Source organism: Akebia trifoliata, chromosome 12 (genome assembly GCF_017979445.1).
Source record: "Akebia trifoliata isolate Shusen 1 chromosome 12, ASM1797944v1, whole genome shotgun sequence".
In the NCBI taxonomy this organism is placed as follows: Eukaryota; Viridiplantae; Streptophyta; class Magnoliopsida; order Ranunculales; family Lardizabalaceae; genus Akebia; species Akebia trifoliata.
The window spans coordinates 18,498,223-18,511,410 of record NC_141386.1 but is presented as its reverse complement, the minus strand read 5'-3'; positions in this window follow the sequence as shown (position 1 = coordinate 18,511,410).

Below are 13,188 nucleotides of genomic sequence, written 5' to 3'. Positions count from 1 at the left end.
ATCTCGAGACAACTTAGCAAACGTCCGAATCACAAGACAACATAGTCGAACGTCTGAATCAATAGAGAAGGAAGAAAAGTCGATCGTTGCCTTCAATTGAACTCTAAATAAAGAGTTTAACTATATTTGTGGGAATCAAGGAAAATCCCTAACCAAAAGGAACCGCCCAAACAGGAATCAGTGAGAAAATCTAGGAAGAATCAAGTAAGGTGTAGACATCTCATTTTTTGCATTCGCCTAATTAATTAACTCGTCAACGTGATTACGACGGTTCTTAATGATAGATGAATATTCTAATTTTTTTTGTTGTTACTAAATGTATTTCCAAAATTCATATCAGATATTTTAAGTAAGCAAAACTTTAGAAATTACGTTACACTAGAAAAATATGACCCAAAAACATAGAAATCATCATTTTGAGATAAAAAGAATTTTTACGAGAAAAAATCATAAAAATAATCAAATTATCAAAATACCCCTAACATCAAAACATCCTTAAAGCCTACATTACGCTTAGAAAAATCCTTTCGAACACATAAAATAACAAATTAAAATTGAATAAAATATTTCACCAATTTTTATAAAATTTGACAAAATTACAATAACGCCTTTCGAATGGTCTACAATCATTTCACACCAAAAACCCATAAGTGACACAAACTAATATTCTCATTGAATTCCTCATGAAAAATTGATTTCAAAACATTCCAAAATATCAAAAAACAATCTCTCAACACAAAAGTCCTTTTTGAAAGCAAAACGATAATTTTTCAACCCTAAAATTCAAATTTTTAAAACTAATAATTAAAACATTAATTGACGTAAAGTGAATTCTTAATCAATTAAATTAAAAAAATTTAACAAAGAAAATCAATTAATCAAGCCCACAGGTCAAATTTTAAGTGGTGGCCATTTATTTAATTGGGGCCCACATGATATTTAATAAAGACCCCTCCATTGAGGGTCTTGAAGAATTAAAAATATAATTTAATAAAGAACCCATCATTAGGGGTCTCCAAAAACTTAAGAAATCTTCATTCTATGTAAGTCAAAATTTAAAATTCAAATTTCAAATAAAACCTAATTAAATCATAATTGAAACAACTTAATTTTATCTCTAAGTGATCTAATCTCAAATCTTAATCTCTTAAAAGCTCTTTAAAAATGAAGTTTTACAACGTAAATTCGCAAGTCAAGAAAAACCCTAGGAAAAATAGACTAAAAACTCTCCCCAAGACTTCTCAAAATCTTAAATTTGAAGCTTCAAGTCCATACGTAATACCCAAACCCTATTTTTCACCTAAAAAACACCCATAAATTCTTAAAACACCCTAGAAAATCAAAAAATATTTAGATCAAGGAAAAGAAAATCTCATCTTGGAGATTAGAAACAGATCTAGCGACGAAGACAAAAGTAAGAAGATTTATATGAGGAATGCTCTCCGTCAATTTTTTAGGAAATCAACCATCGCAATCACCTAGGTAAAGAATGTAATCTTTTTATTTTAATTTTTAGATTATTTTTTCTTACAATGTAAAATTTTTGGAAAAAGTAAAAATCGGTGTTCGCCAAATGAGATTGGTGCTTAACACCTTCTAATCCCATAACGTGATCCCTAGACCCATTTTTTTATAGTTCAGTACTTTTTATCTGTTTAGAGTCATATTTTGATTCCTAGACCGCAAAACTAGTGGCGACTCTCAAAAAATAAAAATCGACTTCACACTCGCGGATCGTGGGCACTTTCAGCAGCAATTCCACTAGAGATAGTTTGAGGATCAAACTTGAAAAATCCCAAATCTTTGTGCATTGCAAAATTGGCCTAATTTTTTTTTTTTATTTAATTTTAAATTTTTTTTTGACATAGTTGTAAATTGTTTGATTATTTTTTTTGTAAACATTTTCTTTTTCAGTGATTTTTCTAGGGTCACGTTTGGTGATCCATAATAATTTTAAATTTTCAAAAATAATAATGAATTGAGGATGGAATGATGGGGATTGAGATGAGGAGCCATAGGATTTCATTTTTTTAATTTTGGTGTGGCAGTAGAATTTTTTTTATATTGGGCAATGTTTTAGGGTTCTTTAAATAATTAGTAGTAGTTTAAAACAAAAACATATGTATATATATACATATAAATAAATAAATAAAATTTTAAAAAATTCAATAAAAGAAGGGGTTTTTTTGTTTTGCTTGGTAAAATAAAAATTAATTTACTTTTAAAAAAAGTCTTTTTATCTTGTTCATGTTTTAAAAAAATAAAAAAATAAAAAATAAAAAAGGGATTTTTGTTCCTATTTTGTTGGGTCTGATTGATTATTTTTTATGCAATACTAATTGATTATCTATTAGATATGTCATAATCTTAATCGATACATATTTTTTATCTGCATGCTTGATCTGGATTTCGATGCTATGGATTTTATATCAATGTTTAAGTGATATCCATATGTTATTGGTTTGATCTAGCCCACGGGCCCATTCATATGAAAAATGCCCCGGGCGCACTCCACCCTATTTGTAGCCACCACTATTATGTTTAAATAACGTTGTATTAAATGTTTGCATGTCCCTTATAGCTAATGTGGCACTAGTGCGTGTCCTGGTCTCCTCGTGAAACGTAACATCATTCATGAAAATGACAACTCCAGTCACGTACCTCTATGATATATAAAACTAGGGCATCAATACCGTTCGATCATGTAACCTTGAAAGGTATATTGATGCACCCATGCTGAAGCAACCTGAGCCTTTGTCCTATTGTAAGACACAAAGTCACATGTCCCGATTGTCAATGTAGTACTAATACGTGGTCGGTCCCCTTGTGGGACTAAAAGTGCCCTTAAATCCACGTGTGCAGATCTATTTTTTGGTATGTTGAGAGTCGCCACCTAGTTTTACGGTCTAGGAATCGAAATATGATTCAAAATAGATAAAGAAGTACTGATTTACAAAAAAAATCAGGTCTGGGAATCACGTTATGGGATTGGAAGGTGTTAGGCATCAATCCCACCCGATGAATGTCGATTTCTATTTTTTCAAAAAAATTGCATTGCAAAAATAACCACTAAAAAATCAAAACAAAAATATTACCTTTGTTACCTAGGTGATTGTGACGGTTGATTCCCTCAAAAACTGATAGAGAACGTTCCTCGTTATGAGTCTTCCTACTTTTGTCTCCGTCACTAGATCCGCTTCTGATCTCTGAGATGAGATATTCTCCTCCTATATCTAAATATTTTATGATTTTTATGGGTGTTTTGAGGGTTTTTAGGTGTTTTTAAGTATTTCTAAGTATTTTTTGAGTAAAAAAATAAGATTTTGGTGTTAGATAAGGACTTGGAACTTTAAATTTACGGTTTTGGGAAGGTTGGGAAAAAAAGTTTGTCTTTCTTTCCTAGGATTTTTCTTAACCTACGAGTTTAGATTGTGGAGGCTCCTTTTTATAGAGCTTTTTAGGAGAGTTAGTGTTTGATTAGATTTCTTCAAGATAAGGTTAAGTTGTTTAATTAGAATTTCAATTCTTACGTACAATGAAAAATTTTAAGTTTTTAGAGAACCCCCTAATAATATTTTTAATTCTTTGGGACCCTAAATGGAGGGTTTTTTTAATAAATATTATGTGGGCCATACTTAAATAAATGGGCCACCACGAAATTTAACCCGTGGGCTTGATTGATTGATTGATTGATTTTATTTGTTTAAAAATTTTAACTTAATTTATTATTATTCCACTTTACGTTAATTAATGTTTTAATTAGTTTCAGATTTTTTATTTTTAAGATTTGAAAAATTATCGTTTTGCCCTCAAAGAATGCTTGAGTTGAGAGGTTGATTTTCAACGTTTTGAGATGTTTTAAAATCAATTTTTTGTAAAGAATTCAATGGGAGTATCAGTTTGTGTTACTTATGGGTTTTTGGCGTAAAATAGTCGTGGATCTTATGAGGGGCGTTTTCGTAATTTTGTCAAATTTTGTGAAATTTGGGGAAATGATTTATTTGGTTTTAATTTGTTGTTTTATGTGTTGGAAATGGTTTCCCTAAGTGTAATGTAAGTTTTAGAGATGTTTTAATGTTAGTGGTATTTTGCTAATTTGGTCATTTTTTTAATGAATTTTCTTTTAAAACTTCTTTTTGTCTGAAAATGATGATTTCTATATTTTGAGTCATATTTTATTAGCGTAGCGTGATTTTTAAAGTTTTGTTTGCTTGAAATACCTCATCTGAATTTTTGAAACATAACTAGCAACAACAACAAAAATTAGAATATTCATTCATCATTGAGAACCGTTACAATCAGGTTGACGAGTTGATTAATGACGCGAATGAAAAAATAGGATGTCTACAGATACCCCTCTTTGGTAGAGGATTGAGCAAACTAGATAGCAAATCTACTTTTATAGATTGTGCGATATTCGAATGCCAAAGCTAATGACAATTTATTTTGTAGCCTGATTTAACAATTTGTTAGAACATTTGGATTTTTGAGGGTGAAACTTTTCCCGAACTAAAAGTTGTCAGGTCCTCGATTCCAAACTCTCACTGACAGTGTCAGATCTTTGATTTTTAGAAAATTCTTCCTAACTAATGGAACAAATGTACGCGTGTATGCAATAGTGTAATGATGATTTTGAAAAAGTACGCCTCCATTTTGCATATTCATGAAAAAAACTAAGTAAGATGACTGAGAAAAAATAAAATCTGGACAAATCATGAGAAATATTTGAATTAAATGAAAACAAAGCTTAAGAAAAGTCTGAATGAAATCTGAGCAAAATTTGAGAAAAAGTTGCATGTCTTACTCTACCTACTCTGGGTGAAAAAGTAATGAACGTTCTTTTTTAGTCCTACTCTACCTGCTCGGGGTGAAAGACTAATAAACTTATTTTTTGGGAATCATATTCTACTTGCTCAAGGTGAAAGAGTAATGAACTTATTTTTCTATGAGTCTTATTTTACCTACTCGGGGTGAAAGAGTAATGAACTAATTTTCTAGGAGTCATACTATACCTGTTCGATGTGAAAGAGTAATGAACTGGTTTTCTGGGAGTCCCACTTTACCTACTTGGTAGGCCTGTCAATGGATAGCCGAAATCCGAATTCGAATTCGAATTCGAAAAATCAGATATTATCCGAAATTTTCGGATATCAAATTCGGATTCTGATAGTTTTCAATATCCGATAGTGTTTCAGATACGAATTCGGATATATGTAAATTCGAATTCAATAATATCCGATTCGAAAATACTAATATTAATAAATAAATTTTATTTTAATTTTTCTTTTAGGTTAGAACTTAGAAGAAGAATCGAAGAAGTTCTATCGAACAGAACTCAGCTCTCAGCCCGACAGCAGCCGACCGCCCTCATCATCGTCTTCGACCCTCAGGCATCATCGTCGTCTTCAACCCCTTTAAGCCTTTAACCCTCGTCGTCTTCAACCCCTTCAACCCTCATCGTCTTCACAGCTCTCATTGTCTTCAACCCTCATCGTCGTCTTCGACCCTCATAATCATCGTCTTCGACCCGTTTAAGCCTTTAACCCTCATCGTCTTCAACCCCTTCAACCCTCATCGTCTTCACAGCCCTCATTACCTTCAACCTAGGGCTGTCAACGGATACATATCCGATCGTTTTCAACCCCTTCAACCCTCATTCTCTTCAGCCGATAACAGTAGTCACCGTCGAAATCTTTCTCAGCGGCTCACCTTCTTCATCGGCGTCCATTGACAGGCCGAATCAGCGTCAGAGTCTCTTTGCCTTTCTCTCTCTCTCACCGATAATGCCTTCTAATGACAGAGTCCGCAGACTAGCCTATTCAAGCATCGGATCCGAAGTTCCTGCTGGAGACCGGTATTCTGCTTATTATGATCAGACTAGATCTAATGTGCATCATCAATAATTCCTAGAGATAGGTGGTCGGTGGGCTATTTGTGTCTGTGGTCTCTCTCTAAGAAGGTTTTGTGAGCTGATTAGGTATGCAAAAAGGTTTCTTCTGGTTATGATTCTTGAGTTGTGTCTGGATACAACCATGTTTACATTGCTCCCTTTTAACTCATTATTCTTATATATGCTCCTCTGGGGTTTCACTGAATATTTCATCTAGAGGCCACTTTCTGGTCTGCAGACACAAGTTGAAAACCTTTCCTTGGAGGAGCACAAATTAGATGATCGAATAAGGTTCTATAATTCATTTCGGATAATTTCGGATATAAATTTCGGACAATTTCGGATAGTAAACAAATTTCGGATAATTTCGGAGTTTCAGATAATTTCAGATAGTAAATAAGTTTCGGATAATTTTGGATATAAGTTTCGGATAATTTCGGATAATTTTCGAATATTAAATTTTGGATTCGAATCGGATAATATTGGATATCCGATAATTTATTCGGATACGAATTCGAATATTCATTAGTGATATCCGATCAGATTCGGATTCGAATTCGGATATCGTTAAAAAATTTCGGATTCAAATTCGGATATACCAGTATCCGATCGGATATGTATCCGTTGACAGCCCTACTACTTGGGGTGAAAGAGTAATGAACTTATTTTTCTAGGAGTGCTACTCTACCTACTCGGGGTGAAAGAGTAATGAACTTATTTTTCTGGGAGTCCTACTCTACTTGCCTTGGGTGAAAGAGTAATAAACTTATTTTTTATGAGTCCTACTCTACCTGCTCAGGGTGAAAGAGTAATTAACTTATTTTCTAGGAGTCCTACTATTCTTACTCGGGGTGAAAGAGTAATGAACTTATTTTTTTTGGAGTCCTACTCTACCTGCCCTAGGTGAAAGAGTAATGAACTTATTTTCTAGGAGTCCTACTTTACCTATCTTGGGTGAAAAAGTAATGAACTTACTTTTTGGGATTCTGTAGACACCCCATTTTTGCATCCACCTGATTAATCAACTCGTCAACCCGATCGCAATGATTCCCAATGATGGATGTGTATTCTATTGCTTTATTTTGTTACCAGATGTGTTTCAGAAATCTGGATGAGGTATCTCGAACTGACAAAACCTTAGAAACCATGCTACGCTAGGAAAATACAACCCCAGAAACATAGGAATCATCATCTTGCAGACCAAAAAGAAGCTTCACGATAAAAATCACTAAAAATTGATCAAATTACCAAAATACCCCTAACCTCAAAACAACCCTAGAGCCTACGTTACGCTTAGGAAAACTCTCTCGAACACATAAAATAACAAATCGGAACCAAATAAATCATTTCACCAATTTTAACAGAATGTGACAAAATTATGAAAATGCCCCTCATAAAGTTCACAATCATTTCATATAAAAATTTTCATAAATGACACAAACCAACATTCTCATTGAATTCCTTATGAAAAACCGATTCTAAAACATCTTAGAACATTAAAAACTGACTTAAAACGTGAAAAGTCCTCTCCGGGGGCAAAAGGTTCATTTCACAATTTTTATAATTAAAAAATTCGAAATTAATAAATAAAACATTGAATAATTAAAGTGAAACATTAATGAAATTAATTTAATGACAGGTTCAGTGTCAAGAACTACGAAGTCAACAGGAAAGTAGAAATCATTCACCTTAATGATCACATCCTCCACTATTCCCTTGGGAATCTTCATCGATCTATCTGCTAGACTAAGAGTGATATCCGTAGGTTTAAGTTCTCCTAAACATAATTGCTGGTAGATTGAGAAAGGAAGAAGATCCACACTAGTCCTAAGATCTAATAGACATTTCTCAATCATCGTATCACCGATGTGCACAAAAATTGTAGGACAGCCTGGGTCCTTGAATTTTGGAACAATTGTCTGCTGAATCAGACAAGAAGACTAGGCTGTCATCACAGCTTCTCTTGGCACATGAGTTTTTCGCTTCACTGTGGTAAGATCTTTGAGAAATTTGGCATATGAGAGAATTTAACGAATTGCGTCAAGAAAGGGAATATTTATTTGAACATTTTTAAACACTTATAAAATTCCTTCCAATTGTTTCCCTTTTTTATTGTCTATGAGTCTATGAGGGAACGGGGATTTGGGAACGATTACTCGACTTTTGAAAGGTAGAGGTGTTTCCTTAGACTGGTCTTCTTTTTCTGTGGAAGGTGCACTAGAGGTTATTTCTTTGGTTAAAACATCCTCAGGCATTTCAACTTTAGTGTCCGCCAATTTACCAGATCGTAAGGTGTGGACGGCTTGAACAGAATTAGATAGACCTGCTTGATTATTGATTTCATACTATCCTCTTGGAACAGTCCTTGTTGGATTAGGCACTGTTTGACTGGGAAACTGGCCTTTATTTTTTCCTATGGACGAAACTAACTGACTTACTTGAATTTCTAAATTTTTAATTGCTTGCGCAGTGACCTGGTTGGTCTGAGACTGGTTCTGAGTAGTCTGGATTTGTTGTTGTATGAGTTGTTGTTGTTGCTTTAATATCTCAACCATTATTGATTCCAATGCTGAGTTTGTTTGAGAAACAGGAGGAGAGTAATTGGTTATAGGGTCGACAACGATCGCCCGTTGATCAGAATTTTGAGGTGAAGAGTAGGATGGTTGCGGAACCAAAGATAGGTTCACACTGATATGAGTTTGACGATTGAAATTTTTCTGAAACCCTGGAGGACCTCCCGGTTGGATAGGTTCACTTTGTCAATACGAAAAATTGGGGTGAAACTTATTATCGGGATGGTACATCTGATTGTAGAAGTTAGGAGTGGGTTTCCTATACGTGCTGTAATTTTCAACATCATTGGCTTGTTCTGACTGTGAGGTAGTCAAGGTGGGACAATTCTCTGTAAAATGACTAAAGTTCTCACACAACTGACATGAAAATGTCTCTGTTGCGATTTGTAGAATTGGAGTGGCTTCTTGGAAGTTGGATTTGACACTGAAAGCGTCGAACTTTTTATTGAGACTCTGTAAGCTACTCACAAGGCTATTCATGACATTCTTAAGATCGGGATCGGACTTAACCTCGTACATGCCCAGTTTCTTGGCTCCTAAATCTCCTCTATCGAAATCCCCTATGTTTGTGCTCCAATTTCAAGTATTCTTAGCCAGTTCGACTAAGAATTCATATGATTGATTAGAAGTTTGATTCATGAATTTACCCTGATGCATAGACTCGAGAAGAATACGCTGGGCTGTTGGGAGACCTCGATAAAAGAAATTAACTAATTGGGCTCTGTCTATCCGATGATGCGGACACTTGACAAGAAACTCGTTAAACCTTTCCCAAGTCTGGGAGAACTCTTCATCCGATCTTCCCTTGAAGTTCCGAATGGCATTTTTGAATTGTTCCGTCTTCTTATTGGAAAGAATTTAGCCATAAATTTTCTAGACAAATCATCCCACGTAGTGATAGAGTTGGAGGCTAAGGAGTTTAACCAAGCCGCAACATAGTCTTCGAGAGAGAGAGGGAATAACTTAAGCTTGACATTCTCATCGTCGAGGTGACCATTTTTGAATGTCTGGCATAATGTTAAGAATTTATTGAGGTGATTGTACGATTGTTCACTCTCGAAACCATGGAATTTGGGCAACACATTGATAGTGGTTACTCTTATTTCAAATTGTGCCACATTTGCGACAGGTAAAGCTATACACGACGGATGGTTGGTAGTAATAGGTGCGAACAACTCATTGAGAGTTCGTTGATCCTAATGGATGTGATGGCTTGGAAATGGATGTGGATCCATTTCTGAGACTGGTGGAGTGAGAACGGTGTTGATTTTTCGTCTAACCTTAGGTAGTGGATGAGATCTTGTGATCTCCGGATTAAATACAATTGAATTTTAATGAGATCTCCTACCTAACATACACTACAGAATTGCACACAATAGGAGGGGGAAATTCACACGTGAGAACTGGGTGCCTATTACTAGACAGCTCCTAACTAGTTCAAAGGATTAATCAAAGCCTCAAATCCAAATCTTTGAAATCAGAACAGCCAGTTTAATCCCTAGGGGATAGGTGGTGCACAATGTTGAGCAATGACATTCTCAAGTCACCTCTCGTTTAGAATAAACGTGTGTCTATCCCTCGAATACACGTAATATTGCGGGACAGGATTGCGCTTAGGCACTATTCACGATCCAGAAGTGCAGTTGGTACAACTTTTGATTAGCTTTACTTAATGAGCTCGATGGAACCTAGAGTCCAGTCTAACCAAATTTTAATTAATTAAATGGTTGTGAATTTGATTTCCTAGAAGGACAAGATATCGGTAATGAAATCTGATTCTTATCTTATGGTGCCATCCTCGTAAGGGTGCCCTTATTACTATGTGCGAATCCAAAGTGTACATATTAGTCACTCAAAATCAATACAGAAACTCACTAGCAAGAGATGCGTGAGTGTTTCGGAATTTTACCTCCCGTTCTAGACGAGGGATGATCGAGCTGAGTCGACTCGAGCTACCAACACCAAATTTGGTGTACGAACCCGAGGGACTGAGATAGTTTCATCCCACTATCGTCCGTCCCTAAATTTATTACAATCCGAACCCTCTCGGATGAAATTAAAAATTAATACAAATTCAAGCTCTTAATACAAAAAATTTTTCTAAGAAAAATGAAATGAACAGAAAATTGGAAGTTGCTGATCTTCTTGGTGAGGGAACCAATTTGGTGGATAAAAGTTTCACGTGTCGCCTTCCGTCGAGTCCTTCACCTGAAAATAACAAAATTATTCCAATCAGAATGCTAAGACAAAAACCAATATGTTCATTACAATGTCCATGATGTCAGAAATTTTTTCAACAAAAAATATTGTCACGTCACCGCGGAGCACTAGGGGGCTACCGCTGAGCGGTGAAATTTTGACGAAATTGATTTTTCAAATTGGAATTGATTTCTGATATCCTGAGAATTGTAATGAAATTTTTTTCTGTTCTTTAAACTTCTGTTTCAAATAAAACAAATTCGGTTCTGTTTCGAAAACTATTTCGGACTTTTTTCCAAATTGAAAATGAATCAACTCGCTGTCCCCGGCAGTGGCGCCATTTTGATCGTTGTAAAAACTTGATGTGTAAATTACATAAATATAGAGATTGAAATATGGACTTTGGGTAAGTCGAATTCGTTCCACAGGGACAATTGGGATTCAAATGCTCATTCGGTTAAAAAGTAAAATAAAGTTTTAAAACAAATTCTTTAAAAATAAAACAAATTTGTTGCACAAATAAAATGAAAATTAACTTGCAATTAGAATTAAAACAGAAACTAAATGTTGAAGATAAAAGAAAGGGAGATTAGAGAGTTCAATGTAGCCTTCACAAACCATCCATAATGTAAATTAATTTTGAATCTAACTCAATCCATGTAGCAAGTCATTGCTCATGGATCGGAAAGTGGAGCCGTTTAATCATTGAATGTAACCAAAGATCATTCATGAAAATACTGATTTAATTAAGATTGCTTAACCTATATTTCAATTCTTCACAGAGCATAGCCATTCTTGAACTTATCTAAATAATGACTATCAAAGCTTAAATCATAAATATAAGCTAAGGGATCTAATCAAATGAGAATTTACAGAATGATTAACAAGACAAGTAAGAATAATGAATTTAAAACTACATTAAATGGATGGACTTGCTCTGACATTATTGATCTCTCTAAGGAGATTCTAGCCACTCATTGCAAGGATTATAGTTGCAGAAAATAATAAAAGAAATGAGAAGATGGGTGAAGAAGATGATGATGCACTGTAATCCTTATTTAATAGCGCCCAAAAGAATTACAGAAAGTACTAGAAATTGGATCACTCTTGATGTTCTCACTACACTCAAGAGTTCTCTCAAAAGAAAATTACAGAGAATTAAAGAAAGAAAATGAAAAATTACAAATCAAGAGAGAGGAGCCCTTTCTTTGAAATCAACCCTCCAATTTATAACATTCATAATCGGGCTATCGGATTGATTTGGTGGATGATTTGATTCGAAAGACCCATTCAGTTACAACCACCGAAGCATTTGGAAACTTCTGTACAAATCTCGAGGACAAATTCCTCGAGATCACCGCAGAGCAACCAAGCCCAACCGCAAAGCGATGATGTGGCGGCCGAATTCATCGAGATTTTGTTGGATGCTTCTTTTTTGCTCGCGTATTGTAACCGTTTTTGTTTCGCGATTTGATAACTTCCACGTGCGCTTTATTTATCTACAATTAGCAATAATATCTCATTAGCTCTATTAATTTGGATAAATAATTTAATTTTGCAATTATTTATGGGAACTAACATTTAAAATGTGATAGAATCCAAGAAATTATGATCCCAAAGTCAAATTATTGGGACCTTATCACCTTGAAGTCTTAAAAATATCTCCTTTATTGAATTCTTTCAGGTCACAAAGTAAATTTTTTAATAGATTTCTAACAACTTTGTCCCCATGGATTCATCAATTGGTTTTTGCTAGACAATAAATATCTCTAAATCCAAAGTCTTTTCACAGTGCTGCATAAAAAACCCACCAAACGCTAAGAGAAATGAGATGGATCAATAATTATAATCGTTGAGAGAGAGAGAGAGAGAGAGAGAGAGAGAGAGAGAGAGAGAGAGAGAGACCGACCATATGTTCATTGAGAGATCCCGGTAAAGCAAGGACACCTACGACCATTGTCGACGAACCTTGCCCTACCATTGCCAAGTTTTCTTCGTTTCTTATAGTCGATTCAACCCCTGTGTGTGAAAAATGGAATGAAGAATGTGTTAGAGAAGGTTTTGAGATAGAGAAGTTTTGGTAAGAAAATCAAGGGTTTTTTCAACATGATGATGAAGATGATTGTTCAGAGAGATAATTGCAATAATAATTCTTTGTTTTAAATAGTTCATGCATTGGAGATTCCTAAAATGAAGTTATTTGGAGAGAAGGTGAAGAGGTATTGACAGAGGATGAGGATTTGGATTTAGACAAGGTGAAGAAGAGGTAGAGAAATGTCATTTGGGATATAAAAGGAAATTGATATCCTCATTTTATATAGATAATAGATTAGGCCTGATGTGGGTTAGGACTAGTCTAAGATACATTCCATCTATGTAAGACTCGATTAGGGCTCATCGTACCCAACCCAACCCAACCCAACCCGCCCAGCCCAGCCCATGGAAAGCCAACAGCCAAGTTATCCTCAATTCCCCCGTCATCATCCACTACAATGGTCACCTAATGGCGCAGGTTAGCCGTTTGCC